This window comes from Protomyctophum bolini, assembly GCF_963924005.1.
Source record: "Protomyctophum bolini genome assembly, chromosome: 21".
In the NCBI taxonomy this organism is placed as follows: Eukaryota; Metazoa; Chordata; class Actinopteri; order Myctophiformes; family Myctophidae; genus Protomyctophum; species Protomyctophum bolini.
This window is the reverse complement of record NC_137882.1, coordinates 1,109,016-1,124,137: the sequence shown is the minus strand read 5'-3', so window position 1 is coordinate 1,124,137 and position 15,122 is coordinate 1,109,016.

Genomic DNA, 15,122 nt, shown 5'->3' with positions numbered 1-15,122 from the left:
TAAGGGTCCATTTGGTTCCATGTGTTACACTCTCAGAGTCACAGACCTGTAAGGGTCCATTTGGTTCCATGTGTTACACTCTCAGAGTCACAGACCTGTAAGCCGTAAGGGTCCATTTGGTTCCATGTGTTACACTCTCAGAGTCACAGACCTGTAAGGGTCCATTTTTTGTTCCATGTGTTACACTCTCAGAGTTACAGACCTGTAAGGGTCCATTTGGTTCCATGTGTTACACTCTCAGAGTCACAGACCTGTAAGGGTCCATTTGGTTCCATGTGTTACACTCTCAGAGTCACAGACCTGTAAGGGTCCATTTGGTTCCATGTATTACACTCTCAGAGTTATACAGACCCATAAGGGTCCATTTGGTTCCATGTGTTACACTCTCAGAGTCACAGACCTGTAAGGGTCCATTTGGTTCCATGTGTTACACTCTCAGAGTTACAGACCTGTAAGGGTCCATTTGGTTCCATGTGTTACACTCTCAGAGTTACAGACCCATAAGGGTCCATTTGGTTCCATGTGTTACACTCTCAGAGTTACAGACCTGTAAGGGTCCATTTGGTTCCATGTGTTACACTCTCAGAGTTACAGACCTGTAAGGGTCCATTTGGTTCCATGTGTTACACTCTCAGAGTTACAGACCTGTAAGGGTCCATTTGGTTCCATGTGTTACACTCTCAGAGTTACAGACCTGTAAGGGTCCATTTGGTTCCATGTGCTACACTCTCAGAGTCACAGACCTGTAAGGGTCCATTTGGTTCCATGTGTTACACTCTCAGAGTTACAGACCTGTAAGGGTCCATTTGGTTCCATGTATTACACAGTGGAAAACCACAGAATTTAAGGCACATATCGGGAGCAATTATGGGTTCAGTGTCGTGTCTTGCTCAAGGACACTTAACGACATTAACTCCTTCGGCTCTGTCGCGTCTGTATGTCCACAGGAGGCAACATGGAGGAAACTGTGACGCGTGACTGCATTGGAAAGCTTTCCCCCGAGATTCCTTGGCGAAGCATTTAGCGGGAAGCGAAACGGAAGAACGGAGGGGGCCAATCAGAGGCGCGCGCCGATCTACAAGCTAGCAAGCCTGTATGTACTGCTATTTTGAAAAACCGTGAAAACATGAATATAATATATTCTTTCAGAGCGAACGTTTTTTGAACTCAAATCTTTTGAGTTCAAAATGTGTATGTATATGAGGGGTTTTTCAGAAAACTGTCAGCATTTAGAAAGACATTTTGGAGAATCGTCCTCAGGCCTAAATGGGTTGAAATCTCTCTCTCTCTCTCTCTCTCCAGTGCGTCTCTGCCCTCTCTCTACCACAGGAACAGCGGCTTGCCGTCCTTGCCCGCCATGTACTGCAGCGCGGCGAGCAGCACCAGCATGTCCCGGAGGACGTAGCTGGGCGCCGCGCCCACCAGCGCCTTGCGCACCGCCTCCAGCCCGTCCAGCGGGTCGCCCCCCCCGCCCGCCGCCTCGCCGCCGCAGCCCAGGCGTCCGTAGGAGTTGATGATGAACTGGGCGAACATGGGGTGGCTGGAGGGCACGTAGCCCGCCTTGGCGCCCAGCTTGTCCATGAGCTCGGCGTGGCGGCCCAGCAGGTGGCGCTGGTAGCCCTCGTCCAGCATGCCGGTGAAGGGCCGCGTGGCCACCTGGGCGATCTTCTCCCGCACGTTGAGCACGGTGAAGCCGTAGAAGGTCACCTGGCCCTGGAACACGTAGGCCAGGATGCGCTGCTCCAGCTGGAACGCCACCTCGCCCAGGAGCCTCTGGGGGGGCGGGGGCGGGTGTTTGGACGCCGCCGTGGCGCCGCCGCTGCCCGCCATGCGCCTGTCCTCGCCGTCAAAGTCCAGCCTGGCCCCTCCCCCTCCTCCTCCTCCTCCTCCTCCTCCTCCTCCTCCCGCCCTCGGTGCGCCACTGTTCCCGCCGTGCATGGAGTTCACGATGAACGACTGGAAGTTGACGGGCGAGGAGGGGCTGCGGTTGGACGACGACGCCTGGTTGGTGAACTTTGAACTCTCGTCGCTGTGGTGTTGCTGGTGCCACTGGTGCTGCTGATGGTGGTGGTGGTTTGGGTGTTTGGTGCCGGTGGCGTCATCTAGTGGCGACTGTTGGTGGTGGTACAGCTTGTTGTTGTTGTGGTTGGCGGGGTCGCCGCCCCCCGTGGCGTCAGAAGCGGGATGGCCGGCGACGAGGTCGAAGGTCGCCTCCTTCAGCCGCAGGCCGTCGTTCTCCGTCCGCAGCTTGTCGTTGTCCGAGCGAAGCCTGGCGATCAGCGTCAACTGAGCATGCTCCATGTCCGTCTGCCTGTCTGTCTGTCTGTCTGTCTGTCTGTCTGTCCGTGTGTCTGTCTGTCTGTGTGTCTGTCTGCCTGTCTGTGTGTCTGTCTGCCTGTCGACGCATTAGAGTGCTTCCCGGGTCTCGGCCGTGACGTCAGCTCGGCTACGCAAACCGTTGGCGTGCGCGGCGAGCGACCCTTTGCTCAGGAGCGCCCCCTGGAGGAGTGGAGGGCGGACATCGGCCCGAGCGCCTCTCTTACTGCCGCATGTGACATCACACCACTGCTCAGCCTATCAGGTAGGGTGATCCGAGATGCTCCGCCTTCACTTGGGCACAGTCCCTCATTTCCAAGACTTTTCAGGCGTCACCACAATTGGAGACCCTGTCTGTCCCACATTGTGACTGACAGGCGTCAGTGTTCACATTGAGACCCTGTCTGTCCCACATTGTGACTGACAGGCGTCAGTGTTCACATTGAGACCCTGTCTGTCCCACATTGTGACTGACAGACGTCAGTGTTCACATTGAGACCCTGTCTGTCCCACATTGTGACTGACAGGCATCAGTGTTCACATTGAGACCCTGTCTGTCCCACATTGTGACTGACAGGCGTCAGTGTTCACATTGAGACCCTGTCTGTCCCACATTGTGACTGACAGGCGTCAGTGTTCACATTGAGACCCTGTCTTTCCCATTATGACTGACAGGCGTCAGTGTTCACATTGAGACCCTGTCTGTCCCACATTGTGACTGACAGGCGTCAGTGTTCACACTGAGACCCTGTCTGTCCCACATTGTGACTGACAGGCGTCAGTGTTCACACTGAGACCCTGTCTGTCCCACATTGTGACTGACAGGCGTCAGTGTTCACACTGAGACCCTGTCTGTCCCACATTGTGACTGACAGACGTCAGTGGTCAAATGTTAGTCCCCAAATAATTGGCGTTCTGTTGTAAAGCTCTCTCATTCGTCTGTCCGTCCGTCTGTCCGCCCGCTGTTAAAACCGCACTGTCAGGCGGTATAGGTTGCGATGACGTCACACCAGGAGCTCAGCCAATGAGACGTTTAGATTCCACGCGACGTCACAGCAGAGCTCGGGGGGGCAGCCTATAAGGGAGGTGTCAGCTCATCCGGGGGGTTCGATTAGATTAGATTAGTTTACGTTTAGTTTTCAGCGTACGTAGAGAGATGTTTCGCACCACGTTAGAGCACACCAGACACACACACACAGTGATGTCAGTGATCATGTGACCGGAACCAACCAACCAACCAACCAACCAACAGCATCATCAGGCGGTGTGTGTGTGCTATAGCTAGCTATAGCTAGCTAGCGAACGGACGGACGGACTATATGATGAACCCGCCGGGCTCTCCGCCGCGCGGCGCCGCCCTGGTGCTCCACAACGCGCGGGAGCGCGCGGCGCTGCTGCGTCTGCCCCGCGAGGACCTGGAGGACCGCCTCCTGCGGCTGCACGAGGAGAACCTCCTCCTCAAGCAGCACGCCCACAAGCAGGAGGAGGAGCTTAAGAGGCTGGCCGTCAAGCTGGTGAAGCTCGCCAAGGACCAGCGGCGCATGGAGGCGCTGGTGGCCGCGGGCCGCGGCGGAGGAGGCGGAGCCTCCGGGGCCGCCGCCGCCGCCTCCGCCATGGAGGCGGAGCAGGCGACGCGCGAGCTCCAGGAGACGGTGCGCGCGCTGCGGGCGCAGAACGACGGCCTCAAGCAGCGCCTCCTGCTGGCCACGCGGCGGCAGCTCCAGGCGCAGATCAAGCGGCGCACGCCGTACGGCCACGTGGGGCCGCGCGTCGACACGGGCCTCAAGAGGTCGCCGGGCGGCACGCCGTCCCCGCCCCCGCCCCACCCCCACCACCACCACCAGCCCCTCCCCCTCCGGGACAACGACCTTCATCATCATCATCATCAGGGCGCGGCCAACGGCAGCCCCCCGGAGGAAGGAGGGGGGGGAGGAGAGCGGCAGTACTCGGACGTGGAGGAGTTGGTGCGCCAGTCGGACTTCCTCCGGGACAACCTGAGGAGGCGGGAGAGGGAGCTGGAGGAGGAGCAACAGGGAGGAGGAGGAGGAGGAGGAGCCGCCAACGTGGACATGCTCCGCCTCCTGCAGCGGCGCCTGGCGGAGAAGGCGGGCGCCATGACGGAGATGGAGCAGCGGCTGACGCAGCTGCAGGAGCTCCAGAGGGGCTGGGGCGCCCGCGTGGAGGAGCTGACGGCGCAGCTCGGGGACGAGCGGCTCCGGAGCGCCGCGCTGGAGGCCCGGCTGCAGCGCCGACGCTCCAAGGACCACGAGGAGGAGGAGGAGGAGGAGGAGGAGGAGGAGAAGGAGAAGGAGGAGGAGGAGGAGGAGAAGGAGGAGGAGGAGCGGGAGCATCAGCTCCTGAAGGTCCAGGTGGAGCGGCTGCAGGCCCAGCTCGCCGACAGCAATGCGCTGCTGGACCGGCTCCGCGTGCAGGAGGCGGAGCGGAGCGAGGAGGATAACCGGAAGCTAACGCAGCGCCAGAAGGAGAAGGAGGAGGAGGAGGAGGAGAAGAAGGATAAGGAGGAGAAGGATAAGAAGGAGGCGTCCGAGAGGAGCCGGCTGCAGCAGTTGCAGCAGCAGCAGCAACAGCTCCGGGCCGAGCGAGAGCGAAGCCGCAAGCTGACGGAGGAGAACCGGAGGCTGCAGGCCCGGCTGCAGGCGCTGCTGCAGCAGCAGCAGCAGCAGCAGCAGCAGCAGCAGAGGCGGAAGGTGGAGGAGGAGGAGGAGGAGGAGCGCCTGGACTGCACGCACGCCACGGCCGCCGCCGAGGAGAGCGTAGAGGCTAGAGCCGAAGCGGCCGGACCCGGTGAGTCCAGAGTCACGGAGGCACCGACACAACAGAGGAGCGGCGAGAAGGAGGAGGAGGAGGAGGAGGAGCGACCGCGGGCCTCGCACAGCGTCACGGCGCATGGCGGTTGTCCGGAGACGGTCCAGCAGCGCACAGAGCGAGGCGGAGAGCGGCGGGCCAAAGAGGAGGAGAAGGAGGAGGAGGCCCTGACGCGCGAGACGGAGGAGCAGGCTCGAGCCGCTGCTCCCGTCGCGCAGAGCTCCGCCCCTCGCGGCGGCCCCAAAGTGCTCACGGCCTTTCGAGGTCCTTCGCGATCGCGGCAGATCTACGAGGAAGGCGGCGAGCGCGGCGTCTGCGAGAGCGCCGCGGCCCCGGAGCGCGGCGGCGCGGTGGAGGCGCACCTGGAGGTGCACCTGGGCTCCGGGCGGCTTTCGGCGGCCGCCCTGCGCGCCCTGGGCGGCGGCGGAGAGCCGCTCACCTACGTGGCCTACGCCTTCTACCGCTTCCAGCTGGACGTGACGCCGGTGGCGCGCGGCGCCACGCCCGCCTACGACTTCACGGCGCGCTACGCGGTGCGCGGCGGCGGCGGTGGCGGCGGCGGGTGGCGACAGCGGCGACTTCCTGCGCTACCTGGAGGGCGGTTCGCTCACCGTGGAGCTGCACCTGCAGGCGCGCGGCCGCGACTTCCACAAGGTGGCGGCGGGCCAGGTGAGCCTGCGGCCGCTGCTGGAGAACCACGAGGTGAGCGGAGACGTGCGGCTGATGTGCCTCGCCGAGCAGGCCCTCCTCGTCGGGACCGTGGAGTTCTGTCTGAGGCTGCGGAGGCCCGCCGCCGTCCGGCCGGGAACGCTCCCTGCAGGACCTCCTGCTCCCAGGACCCTCCCGGTTCCGGGACCTCCTCCCAGGACCCTCCCGGTCCCGGGACCACCTCCCAGGACCCTCCCGGTCCCGGGACCACCTCCCAGGACCCTCCCGGTACAGACCCTCCCGGTCCCGGGACCACCTCCCAGGACCCTCCCGGTCCCGGGACCACCTCCCAGGACCCTCCCGGTCCCGGGACCACCTCCCAGGACTCTGCCGATCCCGGCAGGAGGAGGAGGAGGAGGCGGAGGAAGAGGCGTGGGCTCCGAGGTCGACCAGACACGGAGTGAAGCCGCCGCAACTTCCACGATTACCGGCGGCCGCCGCGGCGGCGGCTCCAACGAGCCGAGCATCGCGCTCCGCCATTCGCGCCCGGACCTCCCCCTGCCGCCGCCGCCACCGGCCCTCCGCGAGGCGCCCGGAGAACACGGCGAACAACGACAGGCCGCCGCGCCCCTCCTCCTCCCGCCGCGCGGACTCCGCGGAGACCAATCGGTGGTGCAGAACGCCGAGGAGGAGAACCGCAGCGACGTCGCCGTGGCCGTCGCCGCCGTCTGCAGAGACAGGAAGGGGAAAGAAGAGAACGCGGCGAACGGGGGGGTCTCGGCAGAGAGGCAGCTGTGCGTCGTGGCTCGTCTCCAGCCTCCTCCTCCCGCCAACGCCGCAGCGCTGCCGAAGGACCCTAGGGGGCTCCACCAGCAGCAGCAAGGAGCGACGAAGCACAGGAGGAGCTGGAGGAGTGTTTTCGGCGACGTGATTCGTCACACGGTCAAACCCAAAAAGATGGCCGCCGCCGCCGCCGCCCAGGAAGGCCGGGCGGCCACGCCCAGGCACAGCAGCAATGCCTAGGAGAGACTGGGACCGCCGTCTGTCACGATGGGACCGCCGTCTGTCACGATGGGACCGCCGTTCGTCACGATGGTTCGTTACGACAGTTTGTTATGGCGGTTTGTTACGACGCTTCGTCACAACAGTTTGTCACGGCGGTTTGTTACGCGGGTTAGTTGGGCCACACACAAATGGACTGGAATGCCTTTTTTATAGCGCTTTTCCAAGTGCTCAAAGCGCTTTACAACGAACGGTCCATTATTCATTCAAACGTTGGGAGGTGAGGCGGCGAACAGTCGACGCCTGCAGCGTCCTCACACTTCCCACATTCACACACCGACGGTGGCGAGCTGAGCTCACACCGACCCACTCACTGGAGGCGATGTGGGGTTCAGTGTCTTTGCCCCAAGGGACACTTGGACATGTGGACAGGAGGAGCTGGGAATCGAACCACCGACCCACAGATCATTGGACGACCGGCTCTACCTCAAAAGCCCCCCCTTTTAAAATACTACACACATACATACATACCCACCTACATACATACATTTCAGACGTTTTAGCAGTTTTTAAGGACCCACTTTTAGGCCAGTGCACCAGAGCAAGCCTTTGCCTTTTTTAAACCCCACCCATTTTAACCAAATACATACATACATACATACATACATAGATAACGTTTTATTTGTAACACCATAATACAGGCACAAGCAGTGTGGTGAAGGTCTGCGCTAACATCAACACACACAAACTAATATAATTTTAAACTTTTAATTACATTTTTTTAACCTTTTCATTTTTTAACTAATTTAAACTAAGATTTAATTCAAACCCCCGTAGCATTTAGACCTAAACGCCTTCTTAGAATGCGACGGTTAAAATGTATTTTTTAACCTGGGAATAGCGTGTTAGCGTGGGAATAGCGTGTTAGCGTGGGAATAGCGTGTTAGCTAGACGTGTAGCCACGTTCAGGCAGCCCATACTTTATAACCATTATTAGTTTTTTGTTATGATATTTTTTTAGACCTGATGCTAGCTAAGTTCTTAATGGGTTTAGCCCGCGATGCTATATACAGTTCAGTGTTTTAGACCTGATGCTAGCTAAGTTCTTAATGCGTTTAGCCCGAGATGCTATATACAGTTCAGTGTTTTAGACCTGATGCTAGCTAAGTTCTTAATGCGTTTAGCCCGCGATGCTATATACAGTTCAGTGTTTTAGACCTGATGCTAGCTAAGTTCTTAATGCGTTTAGCCCGAGATGCTATATACAGTTCAGTGTTTTAGACCTGATGCTAGCTAAGTTCTTAATGCGTTTAGCCCGAGATGCTATATACAGTTCAGTGTTTCCCAAACTTTTTCATTTCAAGGACCCCCCATTTGAAAGATATATGACATGGACCCCCGTTAGAAAATATATTTGCTCTAGCAGTGACTCTCAACCCGTTTGGTTTCAAGGACCCCCCCCCAGTTTGACATGCATTAGTTCTACGGACCCCCCATTTAATGGTATTTCTATCTCTGGGACACCCGATTTATATTGTAAAATCAATGGTATACAACTGAGAGTGTACAAAATGGAACCAAATGCACCCCGTTAGGGTCCATTTGGTTCCATTTGTATACACTCTCAGAGTTACAGACCCAAAAGGGTCCATTTCCAAACTATCATTTAGCCTGGGGGACTCCCTGGAACTCCCTCGAGGACCCCCTGGGGGTCCCCGGACCCCACTTTGGGAACCACTGGTATAGTTTACAGAGACAGGCTGCGACTCTCGAGAGACCCGGAAAATAAATCCCCGTTCATTTTCCTCATAGCCTTTTCAGAAAGTATTTATACACCGCTGGACAAAGTGACAAATCATGACAATAAACACAATGTTTTTGGGGCCAAACAAATAATTAGAAAGTAGACAAAAACGGCAGGTTATACAACACTTTTTTTTGTTGTCTTTCTTCTTTGTAATTATTTGTTTGGTCCAAAATATTGTGTTTGTTGTCGTGATTTGTCACGACAACGAGTTGGCTTCGTACGACGCTTAAAAGGTCTTTAAATAAATACGTTTTGAAATGTCTATGAGGAAAAATGCTAGGGGGCGGGACTGGGCCTGGCGTCGTCATGAAAGGGGGCGGGACTGGGCCTGGGCGTCGTCATGAAAGGGGGCGGGACTGGGCCTGGCGTCGTCATGAAAGGGGGCGGGACTGCGACGCTCTATAAGTTTACCGAGCCGCTACACTGTCTCTCAGGTCGCAGCCTATAGTCGCTCATGGATAATTAAAGAGCGCATGATAAATGATACTTTGTAAAACTGTAGATTGTACAAGTTTATATTGACGTGCCAGAAAGCAACAGAACCATTTAAAAGTACAACTGATAATGTATGATCTTATATAGTCTCTGTAGCCCTGGGGGCTTATTTATAGACGAGGATCAGGTTTACTAAACAATATCCTTATGAGAATATATTGATTTTGTTTCATTTTGTTTTTCATGTTTTTATTTTAAGCTTCATTTCCCTGCTGACCAATGAATGAAAAGGGATATATACACACGCTTATATTTATATTATCTTCTGTCCCCCCCTGGGTGCTGAGCGTCCAAAACTGGCAAGTGTCCATTGCGAGGCATTACAATCCGGCTCGAAGGACCATTTGATAGCTTAATTCTGTTAAACAGTACATGGTTATATACACACACAGACTACTATGGGGTTGCGTCGGGGTGCGTCTAGCGCCATCACGTCAACCATCGTGACTTGCGTCGTGCCCCCGGGGGGGGGGGGGGGGGGGGTGAACCGGGGTTGTTGTGACATTTTAACGAGGCTTTAACTCTAGAGGCATACAGTGAACGTCTTCCGAGGTTCACCTGCCATCTAAGATCGTTTACATACCAGAAGGAGTCCGACAGAGGAACACGGAACAAGGTGCAGAACACTTTGGCCATAATATACACGTCCAGATGGAGAAGAGGTGGTCAGGTCGAGGACGACGTGATGAAAATAGCCTAGGATGTCATGAATGGTAAATGGTGCATTTATATAGCGCCTTTATCCAAGGCGCTTTACATAGATTGTGCATTACATTCACCCATTCACACTCCGGTTGCGGACGTTATACTAATGTTGCTCGGGAGAGGAAAGTCTGGAGCTCTCTGGTGGAGCTGTTGCCCCCCGCGACCCGACTACGGATAAGCGGTTGAAGATGGATGGTTGTCATAACTAATATTGATTCGATCACCGATCTATCAGAGCTATTTAACACTGTTACTGGACTCACTCCACAACAATGACTACTATCACAATATAGATATATTTAACACTTATTGTAACAAAAAATCATAACTTACCCTTTACCTTTAAAATATGACACGATGCAAGCCTACAGAAATTAATGTTCACGTACGTGGGGGGGCCTATATATTATATAATATAACGGTACTCATTGGGCACTGGCTTACTTGGAACGATGCAAGTAATTATGTCAGTGTCCCTTTTATGCCCATATATGGAGTTCTTTGTCAGGGATGCCCAAACCAAATATGGAGTCTATATGCAGATGTCAAAACAGGCCAGCTCCATATATGGAGCCTGGCACTGTCCAGAGCCCGGGCGGAGGCCTTTTGTGGCGGTGCTGGACAACCGTGGGTCCGACCGACCAACTCGACACCGGGCACTGCACTCCCTGCGGGGGTGTGGAACGCGTGTGTCGAATTTGAAGTCGGCGGGGCGAAAGGGTTCTCAGGTTACGTGGATTACAGCCTTACAGAGATAGAAACTAGACCTGTAGGTGAGACCGGTCTACTGTAGAAACTAGACCTGTAGGTGAGACCGGTCTACTGTAGAAACTAGACCTGTAGGTGAGACCGGTCTACTGTAGAAACTAGACCTGTAGGTGAGACCGGTCTACTATAGAAACTAGACCTGTACCACCGGTCTACTTGAGAACGATGCAACGTGGGAACCTAATGATACCCGTTGTCAACTTGTCGTAGCACCCGTTTTTAACTATCTGTCTGAGTCCCACATGGAGATCTCTGTATCTGTCTGTCTATGTCCCACATGGAGATCTCTGTATCTGTCTGTCTATGTCCCACATGGAGATCTCTGTGTCTGTCTGTCTGTCTGTCTGTCTGTGTCCCATATGGAGATCTCTGTGTCTGTCTGTCTGTCTGAAGAGTGCAAACTCACTGTGAAAAGTGGACTGGTTAAGTAATCAATTGTCAGGTGTGTGGTTGCCATGGAAACCAATTGGCCGAGGCAGAGGCTGGAAATTGCACAGGTGAAGGGACTTGGCCTCATTAGGTCCACTGGCAGAGCCTTTTGTGGCGGTTCTGGAGAACCGTGGGTCCGACGACCGACTCGACACCGGGCACTGCCCTGTGTGGAACTGCACTCCCTGTGTTGGGCGAACGGTTCTCTCTCGAGTTACGTGCATTACAACCGTACGCACGCCACATACACACGCAGAGAGAGAGAGAGAGAGAGATGTGGCGCATTTACAGTTGGATAAAGATTAGGGGCTGTATTTTGCGTGTCTTTTAAGGACCAGGTCTTATTCCCTATAACGTGAGTAAACTAAAGACCTGGAGGAGGCGTGGTCAATGCTCTTTGGCCACTCAGAATAGCCAAATGGCATTGACCACGCCTCCACCAGGCCTTTAGTTTACTCGAGTTATAGGGGAATAAGACCTGGTACTTAAGACACGCAAAATATAAAAAATGGCATTGAACACGCCTCCCAGGCCTTTAGTTTACTCAAGTTATAGGGACTAAGACCTGGCATACTTAAGACACGCGAAATACAGCCCCAGATATCCTCCAGGTATCATCGTTTCATCTACCAGAGGAAATACAGCTCCAGATATCCTCCTACGTATCATCGTTTCATCTACCAGAGGAAATACAGCCCCAGATCTACCAGAGGGAAATACAGCCCCAGATCTACCAGAGGAAAATACAGCCCCAGATCTACCAGAGGGAAATACAGCTCCAGATCTACCAGAGGAAAATACAGCCCCAGATCTACCAGAGGAAAATACAGCCCCAGATCTACCAGAGGGAAATACAGCCCCAGATCTACCAGAGGAAAATACAGCCCCAGATCTACCAGAGGGAAATACAGCCCCAGATCTACCAGAGGGAAATACAGCCCCAGATCTACCAGAGGAAAATACAGCCCCAGATATCCTCCAGGTATCACCGTTTCATCCAGATATCCTCCGTATCGTCGTTTCGTCACCAGAGGAAAAGAGGCCTCCCGTCCTCGGCCGCCATGGCGGCCAGACATCGCAGCAGCACCATCAGGTCTCTGTGCAGCTTGGCCGGAGCCGCACTCGCCACCAGGCGCGCCAGGAAGTGGGCGTCGTCCAGGTAGTGGGCGTCGTCGCCGCCGTCGTCCTGGGAGGAGCCTCCTTCCTCCTGGGCGGCGGCGGCAGTGGCGGCGGGGGCATGGCCCAACCCGCCGCCGCGCTGCTCCGCGATGCCGTAGGCGTTGACCACGAACTCCGTGAAGGTGGGGTGCAGCAGCGGCTTGTAGCCCAGCGCGCCCAGCCGGCGCATCAGCTCGCTGCGGCGGCGCTCCAGGCGCGCGCGGAACGCATCGTCGGCGCGGCCCGTCACCGGGTGCACCGACACGTCGGCGATCTTGCGGCCGATGTTGTGCACCGTGAAGCCGTAGAGGCGCGTCTGGCCCTGGAAGATGTGCGACAGGATGCGCTGGTCCAGCTGGAAGGCGATCTCGCCCAGGAGCCGCCCGGGCTGCCGCACGCGCCGCAACGCGGCCGTGGCCGCGGCGCTGGCGTCGTCGTCGTCGCCTCCGCTAGCTTGTTCCTCTTCTTGCGGCCGCGGCTGGTTGTTCTTGTTGTTGTTGTTGTGGTTGTTGTGGTTGTTGTTGTTGTGGGCGGGGGCGTCGGTGCTCTCGTCGTCCGCCTGCATGGAGCTCAGGAAGGTGTGGAAGTTGTCGGGCGACGAGGTCCGAGGACCGGCCGCGCCCGAGGAGGGATCGATGGCGCCGCCCACGCCAATGACGCCGTCGTCGTTGGCCTGCAGGTGGCGGTAGAAGCTGCTCTTGTCCAGAGCCGGAGACGGCTCGGCGGCCGCGACGGCCGCCACCGAGCCCGAGAGGCTCCCCCCTCCTCCTCCTCCTTCTACTCCTCCCGAGTCGTAGGAGGCACTGTTGCCGCCGCCGCCGTTGTTGTTGTTGTTGTTGTCGTCGTAGCCGCGCGCTAAGGACGAGGTGTCCCTCAGCGTCTGGTTGGTGGCCCGGAGCTGGATGTTCTCCTGGACCGAGGAGGTGTCCCTCAGCGTCTGGTTGGTGGCCCGGAGCTGGATGTTCTCCTGGACCGAGGAGGTGTCCCTCAGCGTCTGGTTGGTGGCCCGGAGCTGGATGTTCTCCTGGACCGAGGAGGTGTCCCTCAGCGTCTGGTTGGTGGCCCGGAGCTGGATGTTCTCCTGGACCAGGTAGAGGATGACCTTGGAGTACTCGCACTCTTTGTTGAGCTTGTCGTTCTCCTGGATCAGGTTGGTGTGAAAGTGCTCCATGTCGCGCAGCGTGGAGTGCATCACGTCCATCGGTGGCGCGCTCGCTCGCTCTGTCTTGTCTCTCTCTTCTCTCCCCTGTCGGTCTGTCTGCGTGTGTGTCCGTCTGTCTGTCTGTCGGTCTTTCTGTCTCTCTCTCTCTCTCTCTCTCTTCTCTCCCTGTCTGTCTGTGTGTGTGTCCGTCTGTCTGTCCTATGGAATTATTCGCGGTGTGCCTGCATGCGGCTCACCGCTCCAAGGAGATCGGTCAGGTCCCGTCGCTGTAACGTGTGTGTGTGTGTGTGTGTGCGTGTGCGTGACAAATCGTACGACTTTGACAGCTGTCTGTCTCCCTCTCTGTGTCGGTCCGTCTCGCTCGCACCACACCTTAGAGGCGGAGCCTGGGCCGTGCGCTGTGACATCATCGACACCCCCCCCCCCAACACAAGCCGTCGGCGTGGTGACACCGGTTAGCTCAGGCGCCCCCTGGAGGCGGCGGGCGGTACGAAGGTATCTACGTAACTCGGGTACTGTATACCTGTAATAAGGACATGTTTTTAGTATACCTGCGTGCCTATGGCTTCCTTGTGATTGGATGATCACCCCATATAGCGATGATTTGATTGGCTGAGCAAAGTAACATATTGAAGATGAAAGATAATGAGGGGCAGAAAAGTGAAGAACGGCAAAAGTGATTGGCCGGAAAGACTTTTGTGATGATTTGATTGGCTGAGCACGGAATGTGATGTATATATGATGATGTATGATGATAAGAGCGCCCCTCACTTCACACGAGTGTGATTTTGTTTTTGTTTTTTTGACACTGCAGGGCTCACTTCCTTCCTGGACTACAATTCCCATAATGCTTTGGTGCACTGCACCCTCCTTGTGGATAGGGGGGAGGGGCCTGTCTTACTGAGACAACATGCAAGGTTAAAACGAGTAATATACACTGTCCGGATGTCATCTCGAATGAGATTAAAAACGGAGTAGATTGTAATCAAAACCAATGAAGTAATTCAAATTGTATTGACTTTTTATATAAAAATGCACAAAAAATGAAAATGTTGCCATTTTCTTGGCATCCATTGTCAGGTATGTTCATGTGATGACCACGGATGTGGTCTAAAAGTGTGACAAACGTGTTTCTCATTTCACGACACCTTTCAGTCAGCATCTTCTACAATTCTACAGCATCGATCTGCTTGTATTAAACAACGTTAAACTCACCAACATTGCAGCTGTAGGGAAACCTTGAATTATCCTCTTTCAAACGGCAAAGCTACTTCATTCCCTGCAGGTGATGTTTGCCACGTGTCGTTGGAGTTCGGATGCGCTCGTCGTAAGTCACTGAACGTCCCTGCGTTTCCATCCGTTTCCAATTTGCACAATCATGATGCATGAAGGAGGTAACCTGACTCTGCCAGCTGGGGGCGCTATTGGGTAACCATGTTCCCCAACACAGCATCCATCTGGGATCTCTCAGGGAGTTCAGCTAACACCGATCCGTTCCGTACCGAACCAATCAGCGTGAGCTAAGGGGCGGGATATGTGCGGAAACCGGATGTGAAGCTATATAGACACGTCAATATGATTGGTTGTAGTTTGCACGCCCACACGGTGATAGACAGACGGTCCCATCCAATCATCTACCTCTAAGTATCTTGAAAAAAAGGAACAGCCCCGTCATCGAATTGCCTCCCGAGATCCCAGATCCCAATAAGCTGTGAAACAAACTTGTGTAGCAAAAGCTTCTTCTTGGATCTGGCAGCGTCAGGTTATGAAGGAGGACGACCTGTTGTTAAAGTAACCTGCACAGAA